The following is a 7,272-nucleotide window of genomic DNA, read 5'->3' as shown; positions in this document are numbered from 1 at the left end:
TGAAAATACATCCTCACAGGTGTATACAGGCTGCGTTTTAAAGCAATCTGAATATAATCTATTAGATGGTATTATAATATACAGGAAAAAAACCTTCTTTTTATTCTAAAATAAGTTTCTCATCATTTCTTAAGAAGTGTCAAAGTCATTCCTTTATAGAAGATCTTTGGGCCTACACCAAAAGTATGTCCCATTGCCCTTTTGAAATGGCAAACCTACAATATATTCTTACATGGTTGCTGCTACTGTCACTCATGGCTGAGTGTAGTTTGCCATGGTGTCATGTTGGTGTGTTTATCTAGTGTCTGATGAGTATATTCTCAATGGTCCAGATTACCCCTGTACAGTTCTGTGAGCACCCTAGATGGTAAGACTTATGTATAGTAAGTAGTATGGTGTACTACTTAGAAGTTTATGCACTGGGGTCCATTTGCCTAGATTGTAATCCTGGTTCAACTACTCACTAGTTGCATGACCTGGGTAAATTATGAACTATTTCTAAGCCTTCATTTCCTAATCTCTAAAGTGCTGGTAATAATAGCATCAACTCAATAGATTTGTCTTAGCATCAAGTGGGGTCATGAATATAATTTGTATAGGACACTTTGATAATTATGTGTTTGCTATGGAGAAAAGAAAGTACAAATTGTATATTACTGCTACTAGTCCATCTGAGCACTACATTTCTGTAGCAATTCACCTGTTCAGAGATGTTCTCTCCTTTAGGTTTATGCTGTCGGTTTCAGATATGCTTTCTTCAAATAGAAATAGCTGTTCCTTAAAGCTTTATCTGGGGGTATCTTGTAGGCTTCTCAAAGGTCATGTGTAAAAGGAAAACCTGTTTTTACTACAAAGGTGGCATCTTGTGCCTCATGGAGTGAATTTTTGTGCAATCCCTAATCTGGTGTCATTGGCTTGGCCTTTTCTGCCACTTTGTATTGTCCTCAGCCCTAATTAGAAGATTATAAAAGGATCCCCTCACCAAACCAAAAAAAAAAAAAAAAAAAAAAAAGAAGCAATTTTTTGGCTCTCTTGAAGCCGTCAATTTTTTTCCTTAGTTCTTAGTTCACGCTAGAGAGGCACTGGGGCTCATTATGCAAATTAAAATGACTTATACATAACCCAAATCGCCTTAGGTTATACTAACGAGCCCTAGATAAGAAAGAATGAACATAAAATTGCATCAAGGGTATTTAGGAATAACTGCCCAACTAAAAGAATAATGAGGTAAATTGCAAAGGGAAGCTATGGAGCGATTTTTAAGATAATATTTTACACCTTCAATCGCTTTAAGAAATACATTCACCTGCTAATGTGTAGAGCATCAGCACTGTATGTATATGAGGAAGAAGCCTTTCTGAATACTGAGCGATGCTACTGAGCTTGCCAAGGTGTGGGCTTGATCAGAAGAGGATAATTGGCTTCTCCAATGCCAGTCTTGAGGGTCAGAGGGCACCATTCTACCCTAAAACTTGCAAATTTGGTGACTAGAGATGTCAGTGAAAGGACATTTCACTGTGCCTCACAGGAAGGAAAACTACTGAAAACACTGACTAACTTTTCTCCAGTACTACAGGCCAACCTAACCCTAAATGGTGGGTCTTTCCTGCCACTTTTCATTGTCCTTCCACTGATGAGGTGGCCCTCTTCTCCAGGACTGGAGAAGAGTTTTGTGCTGCTGGAAAAGTCAGTGTTTTCACTAGTTTCCCTCCCTGTGAGACACAGTGAAATGTCCTTTCACTGACTGACCTCTCTAGTCACCAAATTTGCACGTGAAACTGTCCAGGACTCAATCAAGCAGAGGATCATGTGCTAAATCTACAAAGAACACAGAGAAACACGAGAACCCTGCCACTTCAGGAATTCTCCGTTTGGGGATTGTCTGTAATGTCCCTCTTGGCGTATGTGGGGAAGGGTTCCATTTCTGAGAAAAGACTCTATCTTAGATAGTTTAAGCAACAAGACATTTATTGTTGAATGAAATTTGAGCATGAATGGTATGAAGTGACTTAGAACCTCAAGTTTGGGGTTGCTGATTGGTCAAGAAGTAAGGAGTGAAGTCACGGGCAGGGAGATGAAGAAATTGCATTCCTGTGCTGTGTTGACTCCTTGGGTGGGGGGCGGGGAGTGGGTTTTTACATCAGTTGACATCCTCTGTTTTGCTAGAATTTAGGATCTGAAAAACATCTTCTGCAATTTTTAGGTAAAAAGGTTCAGTATCAGAGATTCTGTCTATACGAACAATGGGGAAGCAGGTGGCTAGTGTGCTCTGTGACTCCTGGTTAGCCCCAACAGGGAAGCAAGTCAAAGTGTACCAGTGCACCCGCTTCAATGCCTAGCAGAATTTTGCCTAATGCCCAGCTTGTAATTCTCATTAACCCTGCGAGGGCAGCTTCATTACCAAGAGTGATTCCCAAAACCACATTGCAGTTCTGAGTCACCAAAAGAGCTATCATGTACTTCTACCTTGATCAGACCATGTTGATCATGTTGGCTGTAGACCTAGGGCCAGGCCACTGGATCTGCGCAACACTGTCCGTGACACAGTCCCCTGTAAATGCATGCCCAAGTCCTGCGTCTCTCATTTGACTCCTTCAGATGCAAGATTCAAAGTAGGAAATCTTATTGGCAACAGCTATAGCACACCTGGGAACCCCAGCTGCAAGAGATTGTCCCACGTAGAGTGTTACAGCTTTTCAGGCTCTGTGTACTAGATATCCTCTCCATATATATTAAATGAGCAAGTTTATAGAATTTGCCAAAGTGTCATTGAAAATCACAGCTGGCCCTGACCTTAAGGAGTACATTTCAAAGAAAAAAAATAAGTAAGGGTTTAAAACTGATGTTTTTTGTGGAAAGAGTATGGTGTGGGAGGCAAGTAGAGCCATCCACATATGAGGGGAAGGTATGTTTCCAAAACTGGATTGACACAGATGTACAGGAGTTGCCATTTCTGTTTTTCACTGTCTGCTTTGTGGAGGTCTTACACGAAGCTTCTCTTGAAGTTTCTCCTATAAACAATTTCATAATGGGGTTTGGGTGTTTGTCATGGCTGAGAAGAATGAAATTACCTGCCATTCTTACCAGTAATGGCCTTCTTGACATGACAATATCAAAAAGTGGTCTTTACAAGGAGTTTCTTTGGAGGTATTTTCAGGAAAGCACATTCAGGCACAGGAAGAGGGGATATTGTGGAAGTCATCAAAGATGAGCATTACAACCATGTGCTTAGCCATTTTAATGTTAAATAAAATCAACCTACTGCATCAAGGATATTTAGGAATAACTGCCCAACTAAAAGAAAAAAAGTACATACAATAAACTTGGTAATTATAATAAGAATAGCCAACATCTGAAACAACAGAAGAGTAAGGAAACATTTTTTTGCAGGTTTTCATTCTAAAGTTAGCTCAATAAGTGAAAATTTTGTGCAGTCAAGTTAATCTTGAAAATTCTCAAATTATTCCATAAATTGATTTTAGCATGTGGCATATTTGATTGCACGTAGGCCAAGACTGAAATTCTTATAAACCCTAACATTAAAATTCACTGAACTAGACCAAAAGAATAAATGAAAGGTTATACTCAGATGCCCAGCCATTCAAATGAATGCCCTTTGGTAAACCACCATATTCTAGAAAGTGAGTAGACATTAGATGGGGAATGTTATAATGTTCCTAGATGCCTGAAGGGATTATGCAGATTTTTATTTTTTAGTAACATTAATTGGAAGATATGTCACTGTTTATTATTATGAAGCCTATTTAATTTTAATACAATAGAGTCAGATCTTAGAAGTGGTACAGAATTAGCTCTAAAATGTCACGTGCTTATGGCAAGACACAACTATGTAGAATGGAGGATGGAACTTTAAAATACTGGACATTCTTCTTAATTCTATTACTAACAAAATCCTTAGAATAAGACATTCTTTGTGTTTCTCTATATCTTAGTTTCCCATCCAAGAAAGGTGGTTATGCCATAACTTCCACCATCTCATCGCTTGTTAGTGTGAAAGTTCCAAGCCTGTTGCCTGCAGGGCGTCCCTGAAGCCGGCTGCCCTCATCCCTAGTTATTTATCTCAATGCTCACTTATCCAGGTGACCTCCCATTTGATATTTTAGGATAGACTTGATCACCACTATTAAAGTTTGGGTCATTTACTCAAATTGTTCGCTTTTTTATCTTCAGTCTAGAAAGTTCCTTGTGATCACTGGCTGTTCTCCCACTTTCTAATGGAATGCTTGGTTAATTATAAGCTCTTAAGAAATGTGTGTGCGAGGAATAGAAAGGGCAGCAGTAAAATCTTAGAAATAGAAGGAGGTGATTTTTAAATTTCTGCTTCAGCATCGGAATCTTTTCATAATATTCTTGATGTATAGATTACAGGCTTTAGTACTCATTAAATGGAAGTACATATTTTGGTACAGCTTATATTGTTCTTTCTTTCTTAAATTAAATGAATAGTGCTTCCCTCTAACTTCAAAAACTATTTATCCAAGAAGATTTTGAATACTTTTTAGCTCTATTCTAGTTAATGTAAGACCTTGTCCCTAATTTCAAGAAGCTCTCAAGTTAATAGAGAACAAAGGACGTGAAGACAAGTCATTATAGACACTTATATTTACCAAGCATAATGCAATTAAAAAAAAAAAAGTCTGTGCAGTACGACCAAGGGTTTGCCTAAATATATTACTTCCAGAGGCACATTGACTGACAACCAGTATGTTACGTAAAAACTACTCATGCCAGATGGCATTCCAGATGTATTTATTCAGAAAGGAATAAAAATAATAACTGCTTATTATATGCTAGACAGTGTTCTAAGCACTTTATATTATTAAATCATTTGATACTAGCACAACACTTTGAGGTCCGTGTGGGGACCAAAAGTGGTTAATAACACGTCCAGGGTCCTGCAACCGATATGCAGCAAGGTCCAGATTTTCATGGTGGCTGTCTGACTCTTAAGTCTGTACTCTCAGCCACCTTGCCATGCTGCAAGAGAGAAGTCATTTCCATGGAAGCTTCATTTTCTTTCAGTGTAAATGTAAATATAAATGCACATATTCTGCTAGTACTGAGGAAAAAGCAAAGTAGAAGGAACAATATCTAGCACTTTGGGAGGCTGAGGTAGGCGGACTGCTTGAGGCCAGGAGTTCAAGACCAGCCTGGCCAACTAGGCAAAACCCTGCCTCTACTAAAAAGACGAAAATTAGCCGAGCACGGTACTGGGCACCTGGAGTCCCAGCTGCTTGGGAGGCTGAAGCATTAGAATTGATTGAACCCAGGAGGCAGAGGTTGCGGTGAGCTGAGAGCATGCCACTGCACTCCAGTCTGGGCAACAGAATGAGACTCTGTCTCAAAAAAAAAATATATATATATATAGAGCCACATAAATGTAGATTCTATGTATTGATATGTTGGAAGTTGAATAATCATGGGAAGCCAAAGATTCTCTGGTATTTATAGCTGACCTTGACTGAAGAGAGTAACCATATTAACATCATCCTCCATTTAAGGTCACACAGAAAATTAACTAAAGCAGAATCCAGCTGAGGAAATAAGGAACTCTAGACAGCCCCGGCCAGAGACACTTGTCATAGTCACATCCATCAACTGGTCATATCAGTTGACTGCTGGAAACAAAGCTGCATGCATATGCACATATATCCAACACATACATGCAAGATATATGGAGAGATTCCATCCATTATTTTGAAACGCATGTATTGAGTATTTCATGTTAGTCAACTAATAGCCATGAGAAAGGTCAGAGTAAAAAACCAATGATAGTTACTTCGTAGCACCCAAGATTCTGGTACCTGGAGAACACAGGTCAAGTAAGCAGCACCTCATTTAATGATAACTTGCACAAAATCTCTCTTCCTACCTGGTGTGCACAAATTATAAAACCATGTGTCATACTGTGTATACGTAATGTTACAGAAATGGAGAGGAGGCAGGAGCTTTTAAAGCTACAAAGAAAACTAAAAACTAACGTATTTTTTCTCATGATGGCTCTTCAAATAGTATATATTCATGCAGCCTTTTAGAACTAGCTGAATTGTTCTTTTGTCATATAGGTTTACCCTTGATGGACATTAGTGCCTTGCTTTTCACTATCCTATTTATTGTCTTCTTTACATATTTTAATTGATAATGTCCCCTTCACATAACCCAGAATTGAGCACATAGTGCATGCCTTGGCCCATGTGATGCCCAGAAAGCTGACTTATTCATTAACTCCCGTACCCTGTTCTTTTATTGCAGCCCAAGTGAATATTTGCTGTTATTATCGGATGCACATCCTACTAGACCATATTGATCTTACAGTCTCTTTCATACAAATTATTGTTAATCTAGGTCTCCCCTATGCTATAACTTATTTCATCTTGTTAGGTTTAGCCCATCTTTCTGATCCAGGGTAATGAAAAGAGTTGGCTGGTACCACTTTACAGTGATTTTATTAGCAAATCAAATTGGCAAACTTCTCAGCTTTCAGTCATTCATAAATTTTATAAGCAGATCTTTACTATAAGTAGTTGCTAAAAATGTCAAGCCCATGATAATTATTGCTAATATGCCTTGAAACATTTGAAGGATGAACTCACTATAGGTAAAAGATATATTATGTCTATTAATATTTAATGTAAGTATTAACATAATTATTATTTTCTCATATTCCTCTTATTTGTTCCTTAATTCTCCTTACCTGTCTTATTTTGGTTAATCAAAATATTTTGCTTTTCCATTCCATTTCCTCTACTTGTTTCTTACCCAAATTGCTTTGCATTTTTTAACATTTTTTTCTCTAGGATTATAGTACATATATCCATATTAGTAAAATCTACCTTGGCTTTACTATTATATCACTTAATGACTATATAGGAATTTTACACCTTCTTTCCTTCATAATCTTGTTACCATGTTTTTCTACTTATATATTTAAATTCATTATTTCTATATTTATTGGATTTGTCATAGTTTTTTTCTAAAAAATTCCCAACTTCAAATTCCTGTATGTGGTTTATCTGTAGGTCTAGTTTTAGAGATTGATTTTTCTTTTTGCATATTTTCTCATTAAAAAAAATTAAATTATGGATTATGTATTGGTGAAACTCTGGATTCTATTATCTTTCCTAAAGGAATGAAGAGTTTCATTCTAGTAGGAGTTAAATTACCACAAATCAACTTGAACTGGTAGATACTTGTTTTCAAGCTTTGTTAGGATAGGTCTATTTGGTTTTTTCCCCTTAATTCTTATATGAA

This window comes from Cebus imitator, unplaced genomic scaffold (assembly GCF_001604975.1).
Source record: "Cebus imitator isolate Cc_AM_T3 unplaced genomic scaffold, Cebus_imitator-1.0 Scaffold368, whole genome shotgun sequence".
In the NCBI taxonomy this organism is placed as follows: Eukaryota; Metazoa; Chordata; class Mammalia; order Primates; family Cebidae; genus Cebus; species Cebus imitator.
Note: the sequence above shows the minus strand (reverse complement) of the source record.